Source organism: Anopheles merus, chromosome X (genome assembly GCF_017562075.2).
Source record: "Anopheles merus strain MAF chromosome X, AmerM5.1, whole genome shotgun sequence".
In the NCBI taxonomy this organism is placed as follows: Eukaryota; Metazoa; Arthropoda; class Insecta; order Diptera; family Culicidae; genus Anopheles; species Anopheles merus.
In genome coordinates, this window is record NC_054081.1 from 14,761,717 (window position 1) to 14,785,250 (window position 23,534).

The 23,534-nt window shown below is 37.2% G+C and overlaps 1 long non-coding RNA gene across 1 annotated transcript; it reads right to left on the reverse strand.

Moving 5' to 3' along the window:
* Positions 1 to 4,897: 4,897 nt before the first annotated feature.
* On the reverse strand, positions 4,898 to 12,415 carry LOC121593015. Its single transcript, XR_006004714.1, has 4 exons — positions 12,228 to 12,415; positions 8,606 to 8,963; positions 8,174 to 8,250; positions 4,898 to 7,023 (listed from the first exon to the last, which is right to left on the reverse strand). It is a non-coding gene; the product is annotated as an uncharacterized LOC121593015 (long non-coding RNA).
* Positions 12,416 to 23,534: the final 11,119 nt, after the last annotated feature.

Here is a 23,534-nt window from a genome sequence, read left to right on the forward strand (position 1 = left end):
ATGCGCTGTTGTTCATAAACTGGAATAAGTAATTGGCAATCGTAAAACATGTCAACACCTGAATGTCACAGATGATTCGTGAGCTGATGCTGTTTACGCGCATCCCGGATGTACCATCACGCAAGAGATCGCGCTCGATGCAAAGGTGTATGATACAGGGTTTACCAATCCCATACCAACAACTGTCCACTGTAATGGAGCTATTTTCTGCACCTCACATAAAATTGCCCCAGCTCACATGTGTTGGCTTCGACAGTTCAAATTGGCGCATAGAACAGACATACGAAAGGGAAACGCGCACAACCAAATATGGAAACGGTTCGTGGCAAAGGGATAGGTTTATTCTTGTTCCAAACAAAAATGTGGTTCAGGTGGGGAGATCCCAGTCAGTGTATTTGCAAGTTGGACGGTTGGTAGATCATCTTTCTGAAGCTAGTTGTATTCATAAAGTCAGTCGATACGAAATGTGTGTTGAAAGTGGCGTTAGTGAGTCAGTGTATTTGAAATTGTAGATGCACATGGAAATAGAAGGTACGGAGATCATAATCCTCATCAACCAGCCCAAGACTGGAAGGTGTGGGGTATGTACGACCCAGTTCAAGTTATCCACAAGTGACTATGCAAGATAATAAGTCTCACTGCATAATAATAAAAACTAAGTCTATAAATGTAGGACTAAATCAATCATGTGAGATAGATACAAATCGCAATCAGTTTGATGAAGTGAAAGTTGGGATTATGCAATGACCACGACATTTGAGAATGCATTTTTACCAAATGAAAATGTGCCGCAATCTCAAAATACTACAGTACTTAAAACAATTATCAATCATCGAAAAATCAGTTTTTCCAAAAATAAAGTACATGCCTTTTATCTAACACACTCTAAACAGAAGATAATTAGTATCGAGTTATTGAATTTTCATAGGCTTTTGTTGTTGTTATTTTAGTGATTTGCTTCACTTCCCTACAACCTTGAGGTGGTTCGATCCGGATACATTTTGTTCGAAACCTTTGTTTTGTAATGTGGTGAGCGTGCACCTGTACCTCAAGTACCGTCGCGGTAGGACAGTTTTTACTGACATGAGCCGAGGTGGAATAAAACTTCGTTCGAGCGGACTTTTCGACACTTGATCGTCCAGACGATCATAGAAACCTTCAGTAGGTTTCCCTTACTGGAAACGTTGGAGTTTAGAGGCCTTACCTTGGGTAGGGGGACATAACTTAACTCTTTAAATGAGAAGTCGATAGATGTTGGCTGGGCATAGTCCTATCCTGACATTCCAAACGAATCTGACTTGCCACGGTCGGAATTGGTTTTATTTATACTCAATGGGTTTAGGAATTTGTTTTTGTCCTAATTAAAGGTTATTGATATGAGGTGCAATTCATACATTGTATTGGAGTGAGGTGTCTGTCAATTTGTGCCTATGCTGCGCTTTTAGTATTTTTACAAAGGTTCTGGAAAATTTCAACTGTTCTCAAAACGCAATTACTTGCTAGCATCCATGGCTTCTCGATTAAAACTAGATCGTTGCTATAAGCAATCCATCACAAGCGTAGACACCACGCGACACACGCAACATATATTTCAACAATTGAAGATAGAAAACGAGGTGTTACTAGCTGCCATTAAGTAAATGAAAGCCATCTAAACGCATTTTCGGAGTTCAGTTTTTTTCTGTTGCTTTGAGTAACTGTATAAGTTAGTATATTGCATTAGAAATAATTCTTCTTCTTCTTCTTATTCTTTTGGCTCAACAATATATGTATAAAACATTACAAGAAATTTAAAAAAACTCAATTGATATTTACAAAATATGAAGATATGCTGCGACCAGAACTAAATAATTTCACTCAAAGTTAAAAACTAATAATTACGTTCGGCTAGTTCTGAATGAAAAAGAACACATGGATATAGACTTAGACACATTAAGTTACATTTACATGTTACATTGTTTCATTTAAAAAAAACCCGTGCAGCATTATCAATTTTTTAGTAATTTTGTTGCTCTCCTAAACTCGATCGAATATAAAAAGTAGATACAGTTGCTTGGATCCAATGATTGTTTCAATTTATCTCATGAGTGTCCTGCTGTGTAGACGTCCAATACGGCAAAATATTCTGAAAATATCCAAAGAAACTTCAATTTTATGTCATATTGACAATCGCTGGGATCGTTCCCAAATTTATTAGCTATTCATGCCCGTTCACGTCGTGTTGTGGATGCATGCAGGTAGAAGAATTGACATGTTTTATGGAAAGCTAGATGAACTCTGTTCGCGGCCCGGATCTGACCCGTCCACTAAAACGGGCTAAATGAAGTTTACTAAACTCTTGGAAAAGTTAAATGATTATCAACTCACTATTACAGAAGCATAAAAATATGTGAAAGACAACAATTCTATTACATTGACAACAGCTGAATTTGGTTATATGGTCATTTAAGTGCATTTCCTGACAGGCTGCACACTCAACTAGTTACAAATTATGTTTGCAACATGTATAACAAAAAATTATCGTATAAGAAAGCTGGTGAATATTTTTGATTTTAAATAAAACTCCTATTCAACAATCTATTTAACTCTGTCAAAGATACCAGTGGCCATAGCGAAAAATACAAGCGATACCGTGAAAAAGGATCTGGAATAGGAAAAAGAATCAAACAAAGATTTACATCAACTATACGCAGTTGAAAAAGAATTTGAATATACGTATTGAACTAGAAATGCAGCAGCTTACATTCCAAATGACAAAAGCAATGACAAATACATTAAATAAAAATTACTAAAATTTAGGACTGTAACTGTACCATGTGAACCCAAATTACTAATGTCTAAAACAACTATAAATTATGGTAGAACTAACCCAGTAAACGCTAGATAGAGTTTTATAGAAGCGTGGCGGTTCTAACCGTTTGATATGAATGACCTACAATGCTATAAAAAAGTATTGTATTATGTTTTTTTCAGGACTGTGGAAAAATAGCAAAGACAGGTTTTTTAACCTGTCTCTTCTAGGTATTTCTAACATGCCGAATGCTAAGTGAAAATTGATTGAAGAAATATGACCATACTTTTACAGCTTCATGAATTTGAAAAAAATGGGTGTCTTACAATTGCAACCTTTTTGTTTCTATGTTTTTCGTAGCATGTACAATAACATGCCTGTTTTCCGATTCATAGGAGAACAGTTTCAAACTTCAGTTTCAGTTAAATAACCACTAATTTTACTTTGAAACCAATGATACGTTTGAGATTGTGTTGGCATGATGTGTCACCATTAATACGAAAAAATAAGGTAAAGTTCTAACGAAATAATGGACGGAAAGTGAAGAAAATCAGCACAATCTAAAAAAAACAGCACAATAAATCAGAATAAACACAAAAGGTCCAATAGCAGTCAGGAGCTACACGAGTCTTATCTTATCTGAGTGGAAGGCAAGACTGTATGTTCATAAATACATATATGTGTGTGGCTGAGTGTGCTTCATAGCTTCGTAGCGAAGCCTTGCCTTTGCGTGTGAATGTACTTTGCTGTCACAATTAGATGGATTATGCGTCCTCTATCAGTGTAGCGTTTTATACGACGATAAGATCGTCCAATCAGCTTAACACATTCATCACCCAATGACGACCGTTGGTGATACGCTAGTAGACGCGCACCCATAGTACCCACGGCGGTATGCAGAACATCGATGGCGGTAGACATTGTACGGAAAAGTGTTTCTCAACCCCGTTCCAGCGCTGGTCGGTCTGACCCTATGTTCCGCATGTCGGTTGTCTTCAACACTGTCTCGGATTGCTTCGACTTCGACATCTCAACTCAGTGCTTCAAGGAACGTCTCCGGCTTTTGCCGTGGCAGCAGTGAATTGCGATGCAAATCTTGTTTTTGCTAGGTTTTTTTTAATGAACTGTTATATCTTAATTAGGCAATGCGGCCCGTTGAAGATTAAAATAAATAATAATAATGACATCATATCGATTCCAACTTTAGATAATAGGGTTTATTCCCGGTTTAAATCGACACACAGAAAATTAATCAGTAATAAACTGAAAATAAATATATCATATTTCTCTTTTATTTGCTATTTATTTGTTTTAAATCAATCAAACTAAACTCTAAACTTTAAATTCTTACTAAAGTGTTTTTATTTCGTTCTATGTCAATATTTTGAAAAGTAGGAAAAACTGTATCCAGTGGTTTACGACAACATGAAAGCAAAGTGGTAACTCCAAGGAGAATTTCGGATAAAGTCTTGCGTGTTTCTTTCTGTTTTCTAAGCTACCAATAATTACCAATCTTGTAACGACGATTTGCCAGAGAAGAAGAGGACAAAAATGCCTTTTCGTCATCTATTTATTAAATCTAACACGCTAGTGATGTCAGCGTAAACAAGTTAAAAAATGAACGGATTGGTTCCGCTCTGCTTCGAACTGCTCGACTCCAGCAGTTGCCCCAACATTAAGATACAAAGATAACATAACGAAATCTTTGGATAACAACTAATCTTCGGGTTGCTCTCAGCGATGGATTATGAATTATGACTGTTGGAGCCTTATAACAGCAGCCTAGGATGGTTCCAACGACCTGTCAATATTTTCGTTAAGAAGAGAGAAAAGAGGAAAATAGAGGTGACAAAGATAGATAATATGCAACAAAATAGCATAAACAGGGCTCGAAAGAAAAACCGCGAGATTATTACCAAATAATCAGCAGAATAAAGAGACAAATTTTTTGGCAACATCTTACGAGTAAAACTAAAACTATCGAATTGTTCGGCATTAAATTATGTTTCCGTTTCGTTTTCTAACAATACCATTATTATAATTATTGAAATGTGGATTGAGGATCTACTTCGTTCGTTTACAAACCCCTCGTTATTGTCTTGAAAAATAAAAAAGAAGAAATTTTAAAGAAATAGACAAAATAATATTATTTTTATTTTATCTTTAACAAAGTCATTGTAGGTCTCATTATAGGCTCTCAAAGACCGTAGTTTAGAGATTCTCATTATAAATTAATTAACTGATAGCGAGATATTAAAAAAAATAGCGTTTAACTCGTCATCGTCTCCTTCTGAACCTTGCAATATCGCTCTGAAAGTGAAAGTGAAATTATATGCTCGAACAAAACAACAACTCATTGAACATGTCAACATAATCCTCAAAAGCCCTGTAATGACGAGAGCTCCTCTCTGTCTGATTCTCGCCCAATTGCTCTTTACTACCTCTCGTCTAGCTTTACTACTATTTCTGTTTTTCTGAATAGATAAATGTAATATAATTTTCTGCACTACTTCCCGTTGCTCAATTGCATATTGTTACTTTCTAGATCGGTAAATTGCGTCTGTATAATAAAGTTCTTTGGTGTGTTGTTTGACAGTAGCCTATCGATCATTATGATTACATTGTTAGCAGAACTTGTAAAAAGCTGCAAATGATTTAGTACGGCTCATCCAAATTTACCAATCCACACTGTCTTTAGGCATTGTTCAGTTAGTTGGATCAACATTTGCTGAAGATATCTGGGCCCCGGTACGACTCATTCATATCGACTTCATCAAGTGAGAGTAGAATGCATTTACTAGGACACACGCCCAATCCTTATTTTTCGCCTCGCTTGTGTATGATATCAATGATGCTCTCACTATACTCGATTCTATTCCTATTTATATGCTCACCTTCCTTATTATTATCTTTTCCCTAACCACCAGTCTGTATGTTATCGTAGCTATTATTCTTTACGTGTACTGTCATCATTCCTTGTGTAACCATTTTGACTTTCAGATATCCCTAACCGGGTTTGTTGCCTTTTAAGATCCTTTAAGAATTCATTTCTCTTATTTAGAATATATAGTTCATTGATATAAATTCTTTATAAAATGAAGTTCAGTACATGTATCAGACACGTTCGATTGCTTTTAATAATTTTGTATCTCATGGTTGTAGTGAAAAAAGCCAACACTTTAAATTCTGTTATTCAAATGAATAGCGATATTTGCAAAGATTCTAGGTAAAGCTTTAAAAGTAGAGTTAATGCATTCGATTTCTTCTTACTACAATTGAAACCAATCTAATAGTAATTGTGTAGTTGTGCTATGTGCTATCTTCGCCACCGTTCAAAAATATCGTTGCTACCTGAGGTGTGTAATTTTTAATTTTAAATTAGCGACAATACGGCATCGGCAGTATTTTTATTAAAGAAAAGTAAGTGGATAGCACGTAATAAAGGTAATTTAGCCACAATTTCAGACCCATTTCAATTTACTTAAAAATTTTAACTACTAAACAATAAGAGAGTACAAAATTGTGTTATCATCATTGTCATTTCCACAAATTTTGTTGGCTGACGAGCGCTATATGATTATGTGGGTACAGGCTATTGATTTTTCATTATTTCGTTTGTATATTTTAAATGTACTTTTGATTGTTTGAAATTGTTTCTTAATGTCATTTAAAGTGTTAAAGCATTAAACTTTTCCTAAGAACTCTTCCCTTAGTCTTGAAATGTTGGCATCGTTATTTGAATTGAGATGTAGGTTTTTTTAGCATGTGTGTATAACCATTGGAGACGTTAAGCTTGCTTACTTGATTGTAATGAGTTGATTGTTTGCTTTTCTTTATTATGTTTCTAAAATTTCTACATTTGCTTCTATTTATGAAAAACAGTTTTATCATTTAACATTCCATAGTCAACGAATGTAGTTTGCCTATGTGCGCTTGTTCACTGTCAAATACATTCTTAAATAGCATGAGTTTGACATCATAGTATGCCCCAGCCATCGTATCCTGCCAGTCTTCGTCACAATCAAGATGTCTGGTTCACCGAACAGCTCAGCAAGCTCGTTGCTCGTCCTTCTTCTTCTCTTTCCATGCTCCAACATACTGCCAAATATGATCTGAAGGATGCGTAACTCAAACACGCTAGAGCGTCTGCATCCTTCGCTCGGATGGTTAAAGACACATGGCCCTTAAATCAATCGCTGCTTTCCAACTGGAAACTTTGAAGTCTAGGTTTACTGTGAAATATTAAAAACAAAAATTATTTCACGATACAAGATTATTTATTAGTTTACTTAATTTTAAGTATAATGCCTTTTAACACCGACTAATCAATATCAATAAGTCACTAAAATCCAAGTCCACTTTAGGTACAGGCAAGCCTTGACCGACAGCGGTTGTTATGCCAAAACGAATAATATGTAAACCGGTCTATGATCCAAAACGAGGTTGAAATCTCGCGCTCCAACATAGGTCATTGCACTGCTCTTGACTGATGCCATTTAAAAATGTTCCTCGTCGTGTTTTGGGCCTCTTTCTTTGGGTGTACGGTTCAGGAAACAATAAAAAGGAGTTGAATGAGAGAGAGAGAAAGAGAGAGAGAGAGAGAGAGAGAGAGAGAGAGAGAGAGAGAGAGACAAAGAGATCATTGCAGATTTTACGGTTGCTCGGCCTCGTCCCGAAAACACTAATAACGTTGCGTTGTTATGCATTTTACGACCTGCAGCGCATTTTTTCACACTCTTCGCTGACCTTATTTCAATACCTTGCCAGCTTTGCTTGGCTTTGTGGATGTGCTGGAAGCTGCATTCATAGAAACTATAAGTTAACAATTTATCTATAGAGATTAAATTCATATGTTTGACTCATGTTGGTAGCTTTTGAGGCTTTTCTTAATAATTTAGACTGCTTCAAATGGAATAAATAAAAAATAGCAAAAGGCTTAGAACTCGAGATCTACGACGTTAGAATGATCTGTTGTGTATTTGTGTTCTACATTAGTGTATGCAAACTGTGTAGAACAATATTTGCAAAAGGTCTGGGAGGAAGTAGGAGAGCAGGGCGGTGGGGTGGGGGGGGAGGGCGAATGGTTTGTAGCTTTATGAGGAATACACCAAAGGACTCGCAAAAGCAAAACAATCAACTCAAACTCAAAGCATGTCTCGTCCGTTGCAGCTTCACACGAGGTGAGATTATTTTTATTGCTTAATTGCTTGCGCATGTTAAAACTGATCTGATCAGTGAGGTTTAAGGCATCTCTCAACACGGCATCATGGGAATGGACAAGCTCGCATCAGCCTTGGTCGGGGAACATTTCGTGACGGCGATAAGCAAGCATTTGTTCCCCATACTCCAAATACCCCTGATCTTAACATTTATGGTACCTACTGTCTGATGCTGCGTTAAGCTTGGTGTTCGTTCTCCAGCGCTTCGTTGCGGTAGTCGGCACCATTCTATGGCCCCTCCTGAGTGGGAAGCAGAGATGAAACATGCCGGAAAGGGATTATGTCGGCTTCTTTTCTAGAACACCCAAAAATCTATGATGCAAATAAGATCATTCAGATCAGCACAAGTTTTTCGAATTAGTGGAAGTAGATAGGAACTGTACCAATCATTACATTAGCATCCTTCACAGTAAAACTGCTGGATGCTGATTCATTAACATTGCAGTCAAAATAAAGGGCAGGCGATACCAAAGTGAGTGAGAAATTTCGTTTTTGTTGCTATATTTCATTTAATTTTTATCAAATTATGTCTTATTGTACACCAAAAGAGAGGATTTTCAATTTTTCGACATTTTAGACTGTAAAACATAATTACCCATTGAGTGATTTGTCGGAGTGAGGTTCCGTTTCCTTTGACTTTTGTTCTCCGTTTCGATTCAATCGTTGAGTGGGGGAAGGGGGAGCGAGATTTAACAATGATAATGACACATTTTACACATTTTCTTTTGTGTAAAGCAACAGTTTTTAGAAAAGGTCTTTTTTTAGCTTTTTGCCATCATGTAATTATGGGGGTTTGCTTTTTCTGAAAATCGTTAGACTATCAAAGGAGCTGTTTAAGCCTGAGCTGTTAAAAGATCATTTATTATTTGAGTTCTTCTGTTGGTTTTTGGTCGTAGTTCTGAGAGAAAAGCATTTCGAATACCATTGGTTTTGAACGTTCACCTGAAAACATCCTAACAAAAAGGGAAAACAGTCAGAATTGCTTACTAGAAAAATATGACAGAATTAAATGTATGTACTTGATTTCCACTCGACAAGGAAACCAGTCCGGACGATTGTGCCGAGTGACAATTTCTTTGCAAAACCTACAGAACCTAATATGGGTTATTTCTAATAGTTTAGAGGTCTACAAAATAAATAAAAAACATTTAGCTTCCCTTTTGACCCAGTTAATAAAAATTTATTTTTATTCGCAAAATATATACATCATCCAATTGTGCATCAGTTCAAAACATAATCTAAATGAGCTTCAGCTTTCACAGACGATGCAATGGAAGTGGCGCACAATTCATTAAAAAGGACCATTACAGCAAATAGTGTGTCACGCTCTAGCAGTCCTTTTGAATGAAAACCGCATTCCTTTCAAACATATTTCTTTCGAATATTCGTGAACACAAGGCAAATATTGAGAATATATTTACTGTCACTCAGTTTAGCTACACATTTCATTTAATAATTGATTGAAACTCATATTGAAGAATAAATACACTAAAACAATAGCCTAATGTTTATAGATTCATGATCAACCTTTTAAAATTAAACAAAACAAAACGACAACTAAAATCACAACCAGTAACTCATACGACGCAATGGAAATGAACCTTTGTTCATTGAAAAGGAATTCTTAAGCAAATTTTACGACAAGCTTAAGCAGCCCTTTTCGAAGAAAGATGCATTTCACTCAGGTATATTTCAATCGAATTCGTGTGCACTAGGCGAATGGTGCGAAGATAAACAATGTCACTCATTTTAGTTACAAATTTCAATTAATCGATTGATTGAAGCTGACATTGAAGAACAGAAGTAAAGAAAAGATAGCCAACAGTCTGTAGAATTAACGATAAGCACTTTCTAAATTAAATAAAAGAAGCGACGTCTAAAAGTACAACAAAAACGCAAACGACGCAATGCTACATCGGCAATTTTTACGACACGCTTCATTAGTTTTTTTCAATGAGAACCGCATGCATTTCAGGCATATTTAATTAGAATATTGGTAAACGCTACGCGAATGTTGCAAATGTGTTTGCTGTCACTCAGATTAGCTATATATTTAATTGAATTGATTGATTGAAGCTCGAATTGCAAGCTTGATGTACTGAAACGATTTCATAAGTCGGTACAAATTATTATCAATACTCACACAATAAACCAAAAGAAAACGACGTCTAAAATAACAACAGGTTACATAGACCAGTGGTCCAACCTGTGGTCCGCGGAAGAATTTATTTATGAAGAAGATTAGCTAATTACTCAAAATATCGTGCAATTTTTTTTCCCAGAACTAGTATTCCATAAGATTAAATATTCAACAGGCATGTCTAAAATAAGATAAAAACATATTTTTGATCTAAAACGTTGAACTAAGTCTACAAAATGCATGCCTCCAATCGATGTTAACTGTGGCAAATATATGTTCAAAGCCGAGTGGTCCGCGAACCTAAAAAGGTTGGAGAGCACTGACATAGACGACGCAATGGAAGTGACGCATTTTTCATTAAAAAAAGTCAACATTGCAAATATTATATATTAACCCATTTTAATGAAAGACGCATTCCACTCAAACACATTTACTTTAAATAAACGTGAACACTAGGTGAATGTTGCGAATTAAAGCAACTTTTGTATTAAAGTGCAACGCATAGCAAAGACGACGCAACGGAAGTGACGCATATGTCATTAACTATGAACAATATAGCAAATATTATGACACGCTATCATTGTCCATTTTAATGAGATACGCATTACACTCAAACACATATACTTTAAATAAACGTGAACACTAGGTGAATATTGCGAATATATTGATTGTCACACACTTTACCTTCACATTTCATTCAAACGATAACCAACGGTCATCATCGGTCATAAAAACATATTTTTGATCTAAAACGTTGAACTAAGTCTACAAAATGCATGCCTCCAATCGATGTTGACCGCGGCAAATATATTTTCAAAGCCAAGTGGTCCGCGAACCTAAAAAGGTTGGAGAGCACTGACATAGACGACGCAATGGAAGTGACGCATTTTTCATTAAAAAAAGTCAACATTGCAAATATTTTATATTAACCCATTTTAATGAAAGACGCATTCCACTCAAACACATGTACTTTAAATAAACGTGAACACTAGGTGAATGTTGCGAATATATTGATTGTCACTCACATTAGCTACACATTTCATTCAATCCATTGATTCAAGCTGATGTTGGAGATTTGAGTTGCTTCAACGATAGCCAACAGTCTGTATAATTTTTGATCAACACTTTCACAATTAAACAAAAGAAAACGACGTCTTAAAGAGCAACGCATAGCAAAGACGACGCAACGGAAGTGACGCATATGTCATTAACTATGAACAATATAGCAAATATTATGACACGCTATCGTTGTTCATTTTAATGAGATACGCATTACACTCAAACACATATACTTTAAATAAACGTGAACACTAGGTGAATATTGCGAATATATTGATTGTCACACACTTTACCTTCACATTTCATTCAAACGATAACCAACGGTCTGTGTAATTTTTGATCAACACTTTTACTATCAAACCTAAGCAAATGAAAGCTAAAAGCGCAACACGTAGCAAAGACGACGCAATGGAAGTTACGCTTATTTGATTGAAAAGGCTTGTGATTGCTTATAAAACGACACGCTATCCCTATCGCTAACCGATTTCAATGACAGGTGCCACCCACTAAAACATATTATTGACCTGTTGCGCTCGAATGCATATGCCATGCTGCCAAAACTATGCCAAAACAACACCTCATATCCATCGTAAATCGTCGATTGAACAACAGCCACATCATCACCAAACTAGTGTTCTGTAGCGACAATCAGCCTTTCATAATGAACTTTTGTGTACATCGTTGTTTTGCACTTAGAAACCACCAATGTGTGATGAAGTATCAATATAGGCTTAAGTATAGATGCAATCTATTACTTCTTATATTTGACGCAACATCCTACGCGAACATGCCGGCCTATACAGGCTTTCGAGACTTAATTCATTACCACGCAGCCGGATAGTCAATCCTTGCTACGGAGGGACGGTCCATTCTAGGCCTGAACCCATGACGGTCATGTTATTGAGTCGTTCGAATTGACGACTGTAACACGGGACCGCCCCAAAATCAATTACAATGATATCGAATTTTGAAGAAAATAAAACATATAAAACTAAGACAAAATGGTCGTGCTTCTTACCATTCATTTGTAAACAATCTGCTTATCGCCGTCTAGTTTTTAAAATTTCAATTATCCAGTGAAAATCACATGTACACATATCATATCTTAGGTTTGAAAACTAGGACGATAAAATAAACGATGTCACATAATGTGTCCGACTAGCTCTGCACACGAAGAATTCAGACAGTTGCGCCCTCGGATACACGATAGAGACTGACGAGCGGTACTCTTGAGTTGTTCAATAAATCCGCCAACTACCATCACACAATTGGTATACGTGTATGTGCCCGATGCTATGCTCAATTTTCTTCTCGTTGAGCTGCTGGGAGAGATAGTTAATCACTCTCAGTCCAGTGGTATGCTCAGTCAGACTAATGCAGAGATGTCAAACTGGCGGCCCGCGAGGTCTTTCAGTGAGGCCTACGACCGCTTTAGTCATAATTTATTTTACATTTCGGCCTCTACAGTACATATCAGTCGTATACAATACAAAAGTGTATTTTGTTGAAAACGAGCCTTTCATTCCGGACATTGTGTAAACGTTTAGGAAAGCGACTACAAAAGTAATCAAAATTATTTTGAACTCAATATAAACTCTTTTGTAAATCAGTAGGGAAGATATGTTTATTAAACTTTTTAATGAAACAACCGATGTGTTTGCTTCAAACTCAACTTAAAAATTTAAATTACTCTTTATTTTTTAAATATGTAAGCAATCAATCAGAAAACTCTGTGACCAAAAATTCTAAGAGAAAAAGATTTGGAAATATTAACAAAATCGTTCAACCAGCTGCAATCCAAAACGCAAGCTCCTATATTTTTGGCATATTGTTTTGGGAAAGTAACAAATCGGAATCCGATTTGGGCATGGTTACTTAGAAAATTATTCTTCTGCAAAATGATTAGAAATCAGCTGAAATCAGATGCCAGCTTTACCATGTGTAATTTTCTATAAGATGTTAAACCGGTCTCATGGTACAGTCGTCTACTCGTACGACTTAACAACATGCCCGTCATGGGTTCAAGCCCAAAATAGACCGTGCCGCCATACGTAGGACTGACTATCCTGCTATGGGGGGAAATCAATAAGTCACTGAAAGCCAACTCCACAAGTGGGTTGGCAGGCCTTGATCGACATCGGTTGTTGAGCCAAAGAAGAAGGAGAAGTTAAACACTTTCAAGCTATCCATTAGGCAGCATCAAAATGATGAGATAGACTACAGGTAGGCTTATATATAGCTCTGATTTGGTAGCCATAAGGAATGTGAATTTCTATACAGAACGGCAGGAAGGGAGTCAAGGTTTTTAAGGACATGTATGATACTTTGTGATACCCGAATGTGAAATGATAATTTATCTGAGTACACTGGACGAATCGACTTGTAGCAATTTTTGGACAATGAATTTTTGGACTGTTCAATGCCAGCTCAAAAATATTATTCAACAAAATGATACCAAAATAAACATAACATTTATTACTCTGCCATGGATTAACCAACCTAGTTAGTCATCGCCAGTTATTGTCAGTTATTATTTTTGCGTACTAAATCTTGCTAATGCCAAAAAATATCGAAATTTTGAAATGCGTTTTAAAATTTCAAAAAATCAGAGGCCTCTGGACAATTAAAAATATTCTAGTACAAATATCCTATACAAATACGTTTCATAAATTAAAAATATTTGCATGAAAACGAGTTTGACATCGCTCGACTAATGATGTCCACATACGGCTCTCTTTGCCTCCCGTTCAACAGCCACCAGCTAGACAAGTATCATTAACTGAAACCTCATAAATATGGTGAGCGAACATGAACTCAGAGAACGTTTTGGATGAGCTCCACTCCCAATCGGATGATTTTTCGAGAAGAATTCAGAAGATAATGAAGATATTTGCTGAAACTAAAGGTTTTGAGCACCCTTTTAGCTAGGGAGATAGGGACGAGTTCCAAGCACAAAGATCACGTTTACGACATTCAAACACAACGCAAAAAGGTAACCCAACGCCCTGGATGATGTCATGGAGAGAGAGTTGAAGCCTTGAAGTCTTGAATTGAAAACGTTAAACATCGACACAGGAATGCATTGATGTTACAGGCAGTAGTTTTTTGTTTGTTCACATAATTTCAACATATTGTATAAAATAATTTTGTACTAAATAAAGTGTTTAGAGTTTGGAAACTTTTACTCCCATATAATCCCAATACTTGGGCCAAAACTTAGGAAAAGAAAAGTTCTCGTAACTACTTTAACATTCTTGACGCGTTCAGTAACGCACGCAACAAGTTTAGTGTCGCAGATCACACACAGATGATGCAAGTTTGCTGATGCATGTTATGAAATATGTTTACGAGTTTGCGACACTCTGCTAATGCGTCGTTCGCTCCATTATTTCCATATGCGAATTTTATTTTTTGGCATGGCAGAACGACTTACGATGGTAACAGGCTGTCATGTCTTGAATTTAGCCATATTATATGCTTGGTCTAATTATTGTCGAAATTTCATTGATTTGGCCTGAGAGCTCCGTTTTGCAATGTTACTAAAGTAGAAATCAAAGCACCAAGAAACAGGTAGCAACGATGCAAAGCATGTTCCGAGCAAAAAAACCCAAGATTTTTATGGAAATAATTTTAAAGAATTCAGTTTTGTTATGTTGTTCGGTTCAACAATAAAAAAATCAATGTGCCTGTGCAATGCAAAGGATAGCGATTTTGGAAATTACACAAACCCTGCCCTGTTTATTTCGGTGCTTGCGCAAAAAAATCGTTCAAAGGCGGTCTTTAATTTGGCATACAATTTTGTCTTATCTACACACATCGTCAGTCACGAATACTGATACTGAGACATGAAGGCAGGACATCTTTAAATTCTGACTTTAAGTTAATTGATCAGAATTCATTTAGCAGTAATAATAAACTAAACAAATAAATGGATAAATATGTTTTGGTCATATTACACTTCTTAGACGCTTTGCTACTTAGCGTCGGTATGACTGTTGCTTTATCAACCTGTCAGAAACTAAGGTATGTACGAAAAACTGTAAGATTCAGGAAATTATAGTAATTTAATTTTTAAGACTCTCAGTTGTTCACACCTAACACACCTATGCGATGTTTGGCGGATGTCTGGAATGAAAGGAAATGGTTTGACGTCACTCTGGTTCCGCTTACATCCGTTACCCAGTCGGTCGCACGGATACCCGTAAGATGCGTGTTCCTGCTCGGCAATCAAACACTCAGACGAACCAGAGTGTCATTGTTTTGCAAAGAGCAGTTTATGCATGTATATGTTTTTATCTCCTCTTGGGCCGGTCTGGTGGTACAGTCGTCTACTCGTACGACGTAACAACATGCCCGTCATGGGTTCAAGTCCCGAATAGACCGTACCCCCATACGTAGGACTGATTATCCTGCTATGGTAACAATAAGTCACTGAAAGCCAAGCTCACTTCATTAGTGGGTACAGGCAGGCCTTGACCGACAGCGGTTGTTGTGCCAAAGAAGAAGATGTTTTTATCTCGCTACTGAAAACATCCAGTGGATGCGATCGAGCCGAAATGGGCGACTCAAAATTTCCTCTTGTTTTTTATATCGACCAATAAATGAATCTACTCGAATCCGTGTCGCCTACGAATTTCACGTACCGGTCGCTAAAATTATGACCAATATAAAAACTGGTTGAATTGCTTCGTCACCTGTCAAATTTGTTTAATTGTGTTTTTACACGTTCTTTATTGAAGTCGCTTACTTTTGGCTATGAAAATGTAATGCTCGTCACATCGCCGTGCTTTGCGAGCATTATTCGCACCTACTCTTTCAAATGCACCATACGCTCTAGATTGCGCTCTTCCTTTTTTCTATTCGTTGCTAAAATAAACGTGTCTGCTTTCTCATTTGGTGTTTATCTTTCTTTCTCTATGTTGTATTTTGCGCAATGTTCTTGAAATGATCCAGGTAAAAAAACCATAAATGTTACAATGTAATAGATGGTACAATACTTGGTAATATATGTAGTAGCACGAGTCTGATTAATGAAATATCAAACGTAGGTAGGTAGAACATGATAAATACTTAAAATAAAAACACTTAAAACACGTTTTTAATGCACTAAAACCAAAATACAATTGCTTTAAAAAGTGTTTTACCTGTTTTTTTGCACAAATGAGCACACCAGTTGGCACGAAGTAGTAGTTCAAAAATAAATTCTACTTTCTAAAAACTTTAAATGTTCTACTTTTTGTGGGCATTCCGCATTGCTCTACATCAGCGGTCGGCAAAATTTTGAGGCAAAGGGCAAACATTAGTAAATGATCGAGTGCCGCGAGCCAGGAGAATTATTTTATTATTGCGGTTTTTTTACTATTGCACTTAAATTATTACATTTTAATCTTTTAGAAACATTTTAGGAATTATTGTTGTTTTTCTGTAATTATATCATCCACCCATGGTTCAAAATTGAAGATACCTACTTTCAAAAGTGATTGTTATCTTCAACCATTTGAGAATTGGCAATTGATGGCTAAAAATATCAAAAAAGGATCAATATCGCTTCTTGAAGATCCCATCCTCCCACGCCGCAAAAAATATTGAGCATATTCCGAGGATGATACAAAAGTCTGGACGGCTGAAAAATTATCGAGGCAAACGTCGATTCAGTAATTATAAAAATGCTCATGCCATGTCAGATAAATTGATTACTGATTCCTTATGAAAAAGCACTTTGACAATCGCTGTACTTGTAAACACCCACAGTGTGGAATCGTCGTTCTCGTTAAAACAACCGAGGGTTTTAAATATTTGTTGTTGCTGTCAAATAAAATCCAAAATATCCCTGAAATAGTTAAAAGGGAAATCAACTGATTTGAGTGACATTAAGAAAAACGAATAAAACCAAATAAAAAAAATATCGCGTGAAAATTTATGGAGCTGTTTCATTATATTTAAAACATTGTATTGCATGTTTTGCGTTGGCGAACGTCAAATGCAAGTCGCATCCAAAACTTTAAATACATTTATTGTAACCAGGCTTTAGTGTATCTCATCAATATAAAATTTCGTGTGCGATTTCCTTCATTCCGAAAGTCTTATTGTCGTGTTGAAATAATGTTAAATTTACATAACGGTTGGATTTACAAAATTGACAAATTCATGGCTTTATCTTCACCCGCTCTAACAAAACGTTAATTGCACATTGAATAGTAGTATCTCATGACACAAAAGACAACCTAATCATGATGACCAGAAAAGTGAACCAACCAACTTATAAGCGTGCGCGAATCAACGAATGACACCCCGTAGCGTCTTAAATGGACTGCGTACAGAAGTTTGTCGTCGCTTAGAAACGTTTCTGCGTTTTGGTCGACAACATTTTGGCACTATTAGCCAACAATTAAAGCATCGCAAGAGAGCCCAGGTTCGTTTTGGAGCTTCCAAAAGAAGCTAAAAATGAAGACAGAGGTACAAGTGGCCACATTACTGGGTTATCTGGGCCGGGAGATTGATGCAACCCGCCAAACAGTGAAATAGTGATTAGAAACATGCTCCGATGGATCCGAAGACTCCGGCTACCGACTAGCGGCTCCGGATGGTTCAGGACAGTTACGGATAGTTCCTGACGGCACCAGTCGCATATTAAAATGCAACAATTATGATAATAGCCAAAATTACCTTAGAGTAAACTAGGGTTCGATAATCGTCGGAAATGCAGGCTGGTGTTAGCATTGTGAAGACGACTGTACCAAAATTTAAGAAAAAATCTAATACCGAGGAAACATGTGAGCAAAAATGCATAACCATTGCATAAGCAGATTCGGAGGAGTTTGAACAAAAAATACCAAGACACGAGTTTCGAACGGAAGCATCCTTTAGTGCCACAATACAAAAATTAGAACTTAAAGATAAAACAACAGTTGGAATGGTAGCAGACAGTTTGATTAAAAATAATTATCATGACTATTTTACGCTATATTTTAGTTAATCAGAACACCCCTCCCCCTGCCACGCGATGAGGACCTAACATCTACTAAAATTGTTTAAATCCTATAATGCATTAAATTAATGTAATCATAACACCCCATAGGATAAATCTTTTTTTTAAATGAATCAAGCAACAAAATATAAAATGTGTAGACATTTTTCTTTGTTGGATACAACTTTTTCTTTTCTGGCATTCGTCAAAGCAACAAAACCAACAGGCTTTCTCGCCCTGTCTGGTTTGACGGTCTGTTGGGTAGAACAAGAAAGCATGTTCGTTGGGCTAAATGTTTTCTGTAGAATTTAACTAGACTACTAATACAGCTACAACCAGCAAATCACCCTACGCCACTGACACAGCGCTCTATTCGCTGCGTTTCACAGTGATAGCCTCATCTAGCGATGTGTATTTTCATGCAATAACCAATGTTCATGCTAAACTAGGTGAAGCTCTCATTTTGAAACGCAGTGTAGCGCCAAGAACATAAGGGCCCGTCACACCAATACCATGACCACAGTAGCGAATGCAGACGACTAGCACATGCGATAGCACCAGGAGTGTCTCATTCCATTGCAGGCGTTTGGCGAAAGTAGACCTTAGAACAGAAAAGCAGTGAAGTGCAACAAGATGAGCTCAACGGGAAGCTATGAGGGTAATTATAATCTTCCGGCTCTCGCCTATTACACTTGTGCTAATCCTACTGGAGCTAATATCCTGCTCCATCCCACCCGCACATCTACTTCATAGATCTTTATAAGACGGACATGCGGTGCGCCCTGTGCAACCGTCTACTGGCCCTTAAATGCTCTGATTGTGAACAGCGTAAACAATTGAACATGCCGGATCAGCGTCTGTGCACCTGTGCGCATGACCCTGAAACTGTAAGTCGAAAAATCGCTTGCGCAAATGTATGTGTGTGTGTTTTTTTTTAATACATTACGTTATTTCCCCTTTCCTCCCTTTCAGGGCACGTTTCATCACACGCACTGCATGGAGAAAAATAAAAAAGAAGCTGAACAATAAAAAGTTCATACTGACAGGGATGCATACCCAGAGGTAGAGAGAAACAGAGTGCAAAAGGAAGAAAGAAGAGCAGCAACACTACTGCGTGAAGATGCAAATTCTGTAAAATCGGCATTCCTTGCTTTGCCATTTTCGGTCAGTGTTCAATTGAATAAATATGCAAATGCATGTGTCCACCATCAAATTCAAAATAAATATATAAAACTTATATTGTCCATCAACAACAATACTTATATTGTCCTTTGATGTGTGAAAATATTGTTAACCATGCGTCATTTATGCGTCTCGAGCTGAGCGTAATTTCATTTTGCAGCAGACATTTCCCATTCCGTTTGCTCCCCCTCGTTTTATTTTCGCCATATTTCCGCCACGCAAAAGAAGTGTTACCTTCCAGCTTCTTCTTTAACTCTTGGTCCTCTTCCCTACAGCGCAACACGCAGCCGCAAAATGTGAAACCGAAGTGAACGGCAGGGATATGGCCTCGCGACAAGCTGACGCCCGCGACGCAGAGCACAACGACCACAATGAGGACAGTCATAAAATCGATGAGTTTCTCTTTTTGCTGGCGAAGAGGAAAAGCACGAACAGAAACTTGCGTCCCAGACAAAGGAGGCTGTGACGCGCACACAAAGACATACCCACACAGTCGCGCGTGTGCGCGACAATTTCGGAGTACTTTGACCCCGCGCGAGGAGCATCGGGCGGCCAATATCTACAAAGAAACCAGCACCAACACAAACACAATAATCATTTGCACAACGTTTTGAACAATTTGCACTCAAGACATGTTTTATTTTTTAACCTTTTTTTTCGGACCATCAGCACTTCCTCGCAGGCATCGCTGCTTGTCCCCGGGAACTGACGGGTAGCGTGTATTGTTGCTGTCAGCTATCTTGGGCATATTCTTCGGGCAGTACTTTGGAATATTCTCTCGTCTGTCGAGGTGCGCTGATTGTAAACCATCACTGGCAATTCTTATTCTTCTCACGTTCAGCGCAGTGGCTGTGGCAATACTTTTTCTATGGAAGAAAACCCGAAAAAAGTACACAGGAAGCAGATTAAATGCTATTCCACATATCAGACACACACACACACAAACACACACACACACACACACACACACACACTACTTACAGCGTTCTTGGTCAAAAGCGTGGGGCACTTGCAGAACCTGTACCAGCGCATGCAATTGACGCAGGGTTTGCGCACCGTATGTCCACATACCGCGCACAGGAGTCTATCCGGGATGAAACAGCAATTGCTCTCCTTTTTGGCTTCCATCGTTTTTTTTTTCGCCACCGGCTGGTATTAGCTTTCCCTTTCGCAGCTGCCTTTCCTGTTCGGCACCGTGGGGGCGAGTCTGCGGCCGGCACAGTTGAGTGTTTGCTATGAAATGGGGATCAGCAGACCGGTACAGCATAGAGTGTGTGTGAGAGAGAGATAGAGGGAGATAGAAAAGGGGTGCAGAATGTAGGACAATAATTTTCTGTTGAAGCTAGAAAGAGAGAGAGAGACAGATGATGTTAAGCGGGAATGTCTAACTCTCCGCCGGTCTCTCTCTAACCCGAAAATCCTTTCGCGGGCCGCAAAATCTTCGTCAAATATTGATGCTAAAGGTGTTCCATTTCATGGATAGACTAGATTAGCCGTAAATTCTACCATAAAAAAAACACTGTTCTAAGACCGCCTACACGGGTAGGACCATGCATTTTATATGGGAGATTTCGGTTTTGCGGATTTTTAAGTTTATATCATTTGATCTGCTCTTCGTATTTGCATGATTTTTTATATCAAAGCAGAGAATTCGATTATTTGACACAAAAAAGTATATTATTACTTTTTTGGTTTTTTCTGTTTATTTCTTGTTTGTAAATAAAAAAATTAGTACGTTTTTCTACAACCACCTACCCAGGTAGGTTACAGTCTTTCCCCGAGTTACGCAACACTCAAGCTACGCGAATTTGAACGTATTATTCGCGTAACTAGAGGGAATACTGTATAGGGTAAACGTACATATAGTGGTGGTAGTACCAATAGAGGTGGTATTGCACTAAAATGCGGTCTATACGGCAAATTAAAAGTAAGTTATTTAGCCTTTTACAAAGGGTTTAAAAGATAAATGGGTCCAATCCGTTCCTTAGCGAAAAATCCATTATTTTGTGAAATGTGTCAAAATTTTTCCAAAATCCTTAGGATTTCATAACGAAACTCAAATCTTTGCTAACGTTCTAAATGACCACATAACAACGCAATTATTAGTTTTTTTAACATAATTGTTATCAAATGATATTGTTTTAATAAAATTTATTGCCTTTTAACCATATTTACGTATTTTTAAGTGTTTTTTACAATAGTGGCATAGGTACGCAAAATAGGCATGTTCCTATAGTGGTCTTAGTTATAAAATCAATAAAAACATGATTTTTTTTTCCAACGACATTTTTGTCATGTCGTGTTGTTTTCATTAAAATAAGCAACAGAAATGAGTTTCCTTTAAGTATTTTACAAAACAAAGACCAAAATTCGTTTATCTGGCTGAGTGAAAACTCGACTTCAAATCAAGCAAACTCTTCTGGGTGTGGGTTGACGACAGGTTTTATTCAGTACTTTAGTCAATATTTTCATCAACAATATTCATACTTTTTTTACAATCAAATTACGCAAAGAAATCAATCTAATGGCTGTAATCCTTGCTTTCCACACGAAGGCAGCTTTAAAACTAAGTTCCAGATATTATACACTGCTTTGAGGCATCTTTGTTTACCACCACTATAGGAACACAATACGACGACTATAAGAACCATTCCACCATTCTAAGTACAACGAAGTCACAAAAAATGCATTTTTTCGTAAAATTGATGTGTTTCATGATAAAAATGGTTGTGATTGTAAAGATAAAATAAATTCCAATCAGTACGTGTTAAAATATTCATGATTTTGTCGTCATGACACTTCGTGATCAGCATTACTTTCCAGCGATTGCTTGGATGCTTTTTGTGTAGCTAAAGTTTTCCAATAAGGGGTCCGAAGAACTGTCCAGCAAGCCTCAAAGTCAGAAGATAGCTGTCTCATTTTAGGTGACCGCCACTGTAGATCCGGATGTATGATAGCGTCGCGAAAACATTTATATAAAAAAGTAACTGAAACAAATAACCTTATTTTATGGATAATGGGTCATGTCGGCCTATATAGGCTTTCAATACTTATTAAGTATCACGATTGACTATCCGGAATCCTTGCTTAGGGTGACGGCCCATAGGATGGGCATCCGCGGGATCCCCCGATGCTACAAGAACAACAAACACAATAGGAAAACAACTGGGCTGGATAGTTTCACGAGTGAGTCAGATTCAGCGATTAGTTTCAAATACATTTGATGCGGCCCGCGTCAATACATACATTGGCTTTGAAAATATGTTGAGGGCATACATTTTATTGACATAGTTCAAAGATTTTAAACGAAACGATGTTAAAATTTGATTGTAGACGTGCCTGCTGAAAATTTAATCTTGATTACGGGAAAAAATACGATATGTATTGTAGAAAGTTTTTCTTTTTAAAAATCATGTTTTTGTGGACCACTTCTCTTACTTCCGTCCACGGACCACAAGTCCGCGGACCACTGAGTCAAAATACCGGTAAGGGTTTAGGATTAGTTCCAGGGTCAAGTTCGTGACTAATTCTAACACCTATTTGGGATTGAAATCAGCTTTAGCACCAGAATGAATTTTATAAAATTGCAGGTTTGATATAGGTTCGGTATTAGTCCCAGGGGTGGTATGAATTTTTAACTATTTTTTCTTAATGCATCTCTTGGATTAAAAAAAATATACGAAATTTGCGTTGTATTTTAAAAAAATACACGCATCCCCAGGTTATTAAATACCACAGAAATTATCTTTTATAACCCTGTAACTGGGCCAAATTAACAAGTTATTTTTGATACGAAACATGTCATAAACTTGTGTTATCTTGTTGGCTAACGAATTTATTGAAAATAATCTGTTTCTATTTTATCTTGTTTCAAAAGCTGCCTTTTTCTCTTTGGCGTTACGTTCTACGCCGACTTGCCAGTCTGTATAGACTTATGAGACTTATTCAGTCCCAACGGACCAAGATATTCAGTCCTAGAAAGAGTAACAGCACCTGAGAACCTGCCGCTTGCGCCGATATAGCAAAATCAAATTCATTTGTTGCAATCATCATCTTTATTGCTAATGTCAAATGTTTTGACATCACATCAAACAATGATTATGCTTATCCAACATTGACAATATTTCGGCGTACGCCTTGGAGTGAAAAGGGGATCCTTAAAATGTCGTTTCGTAT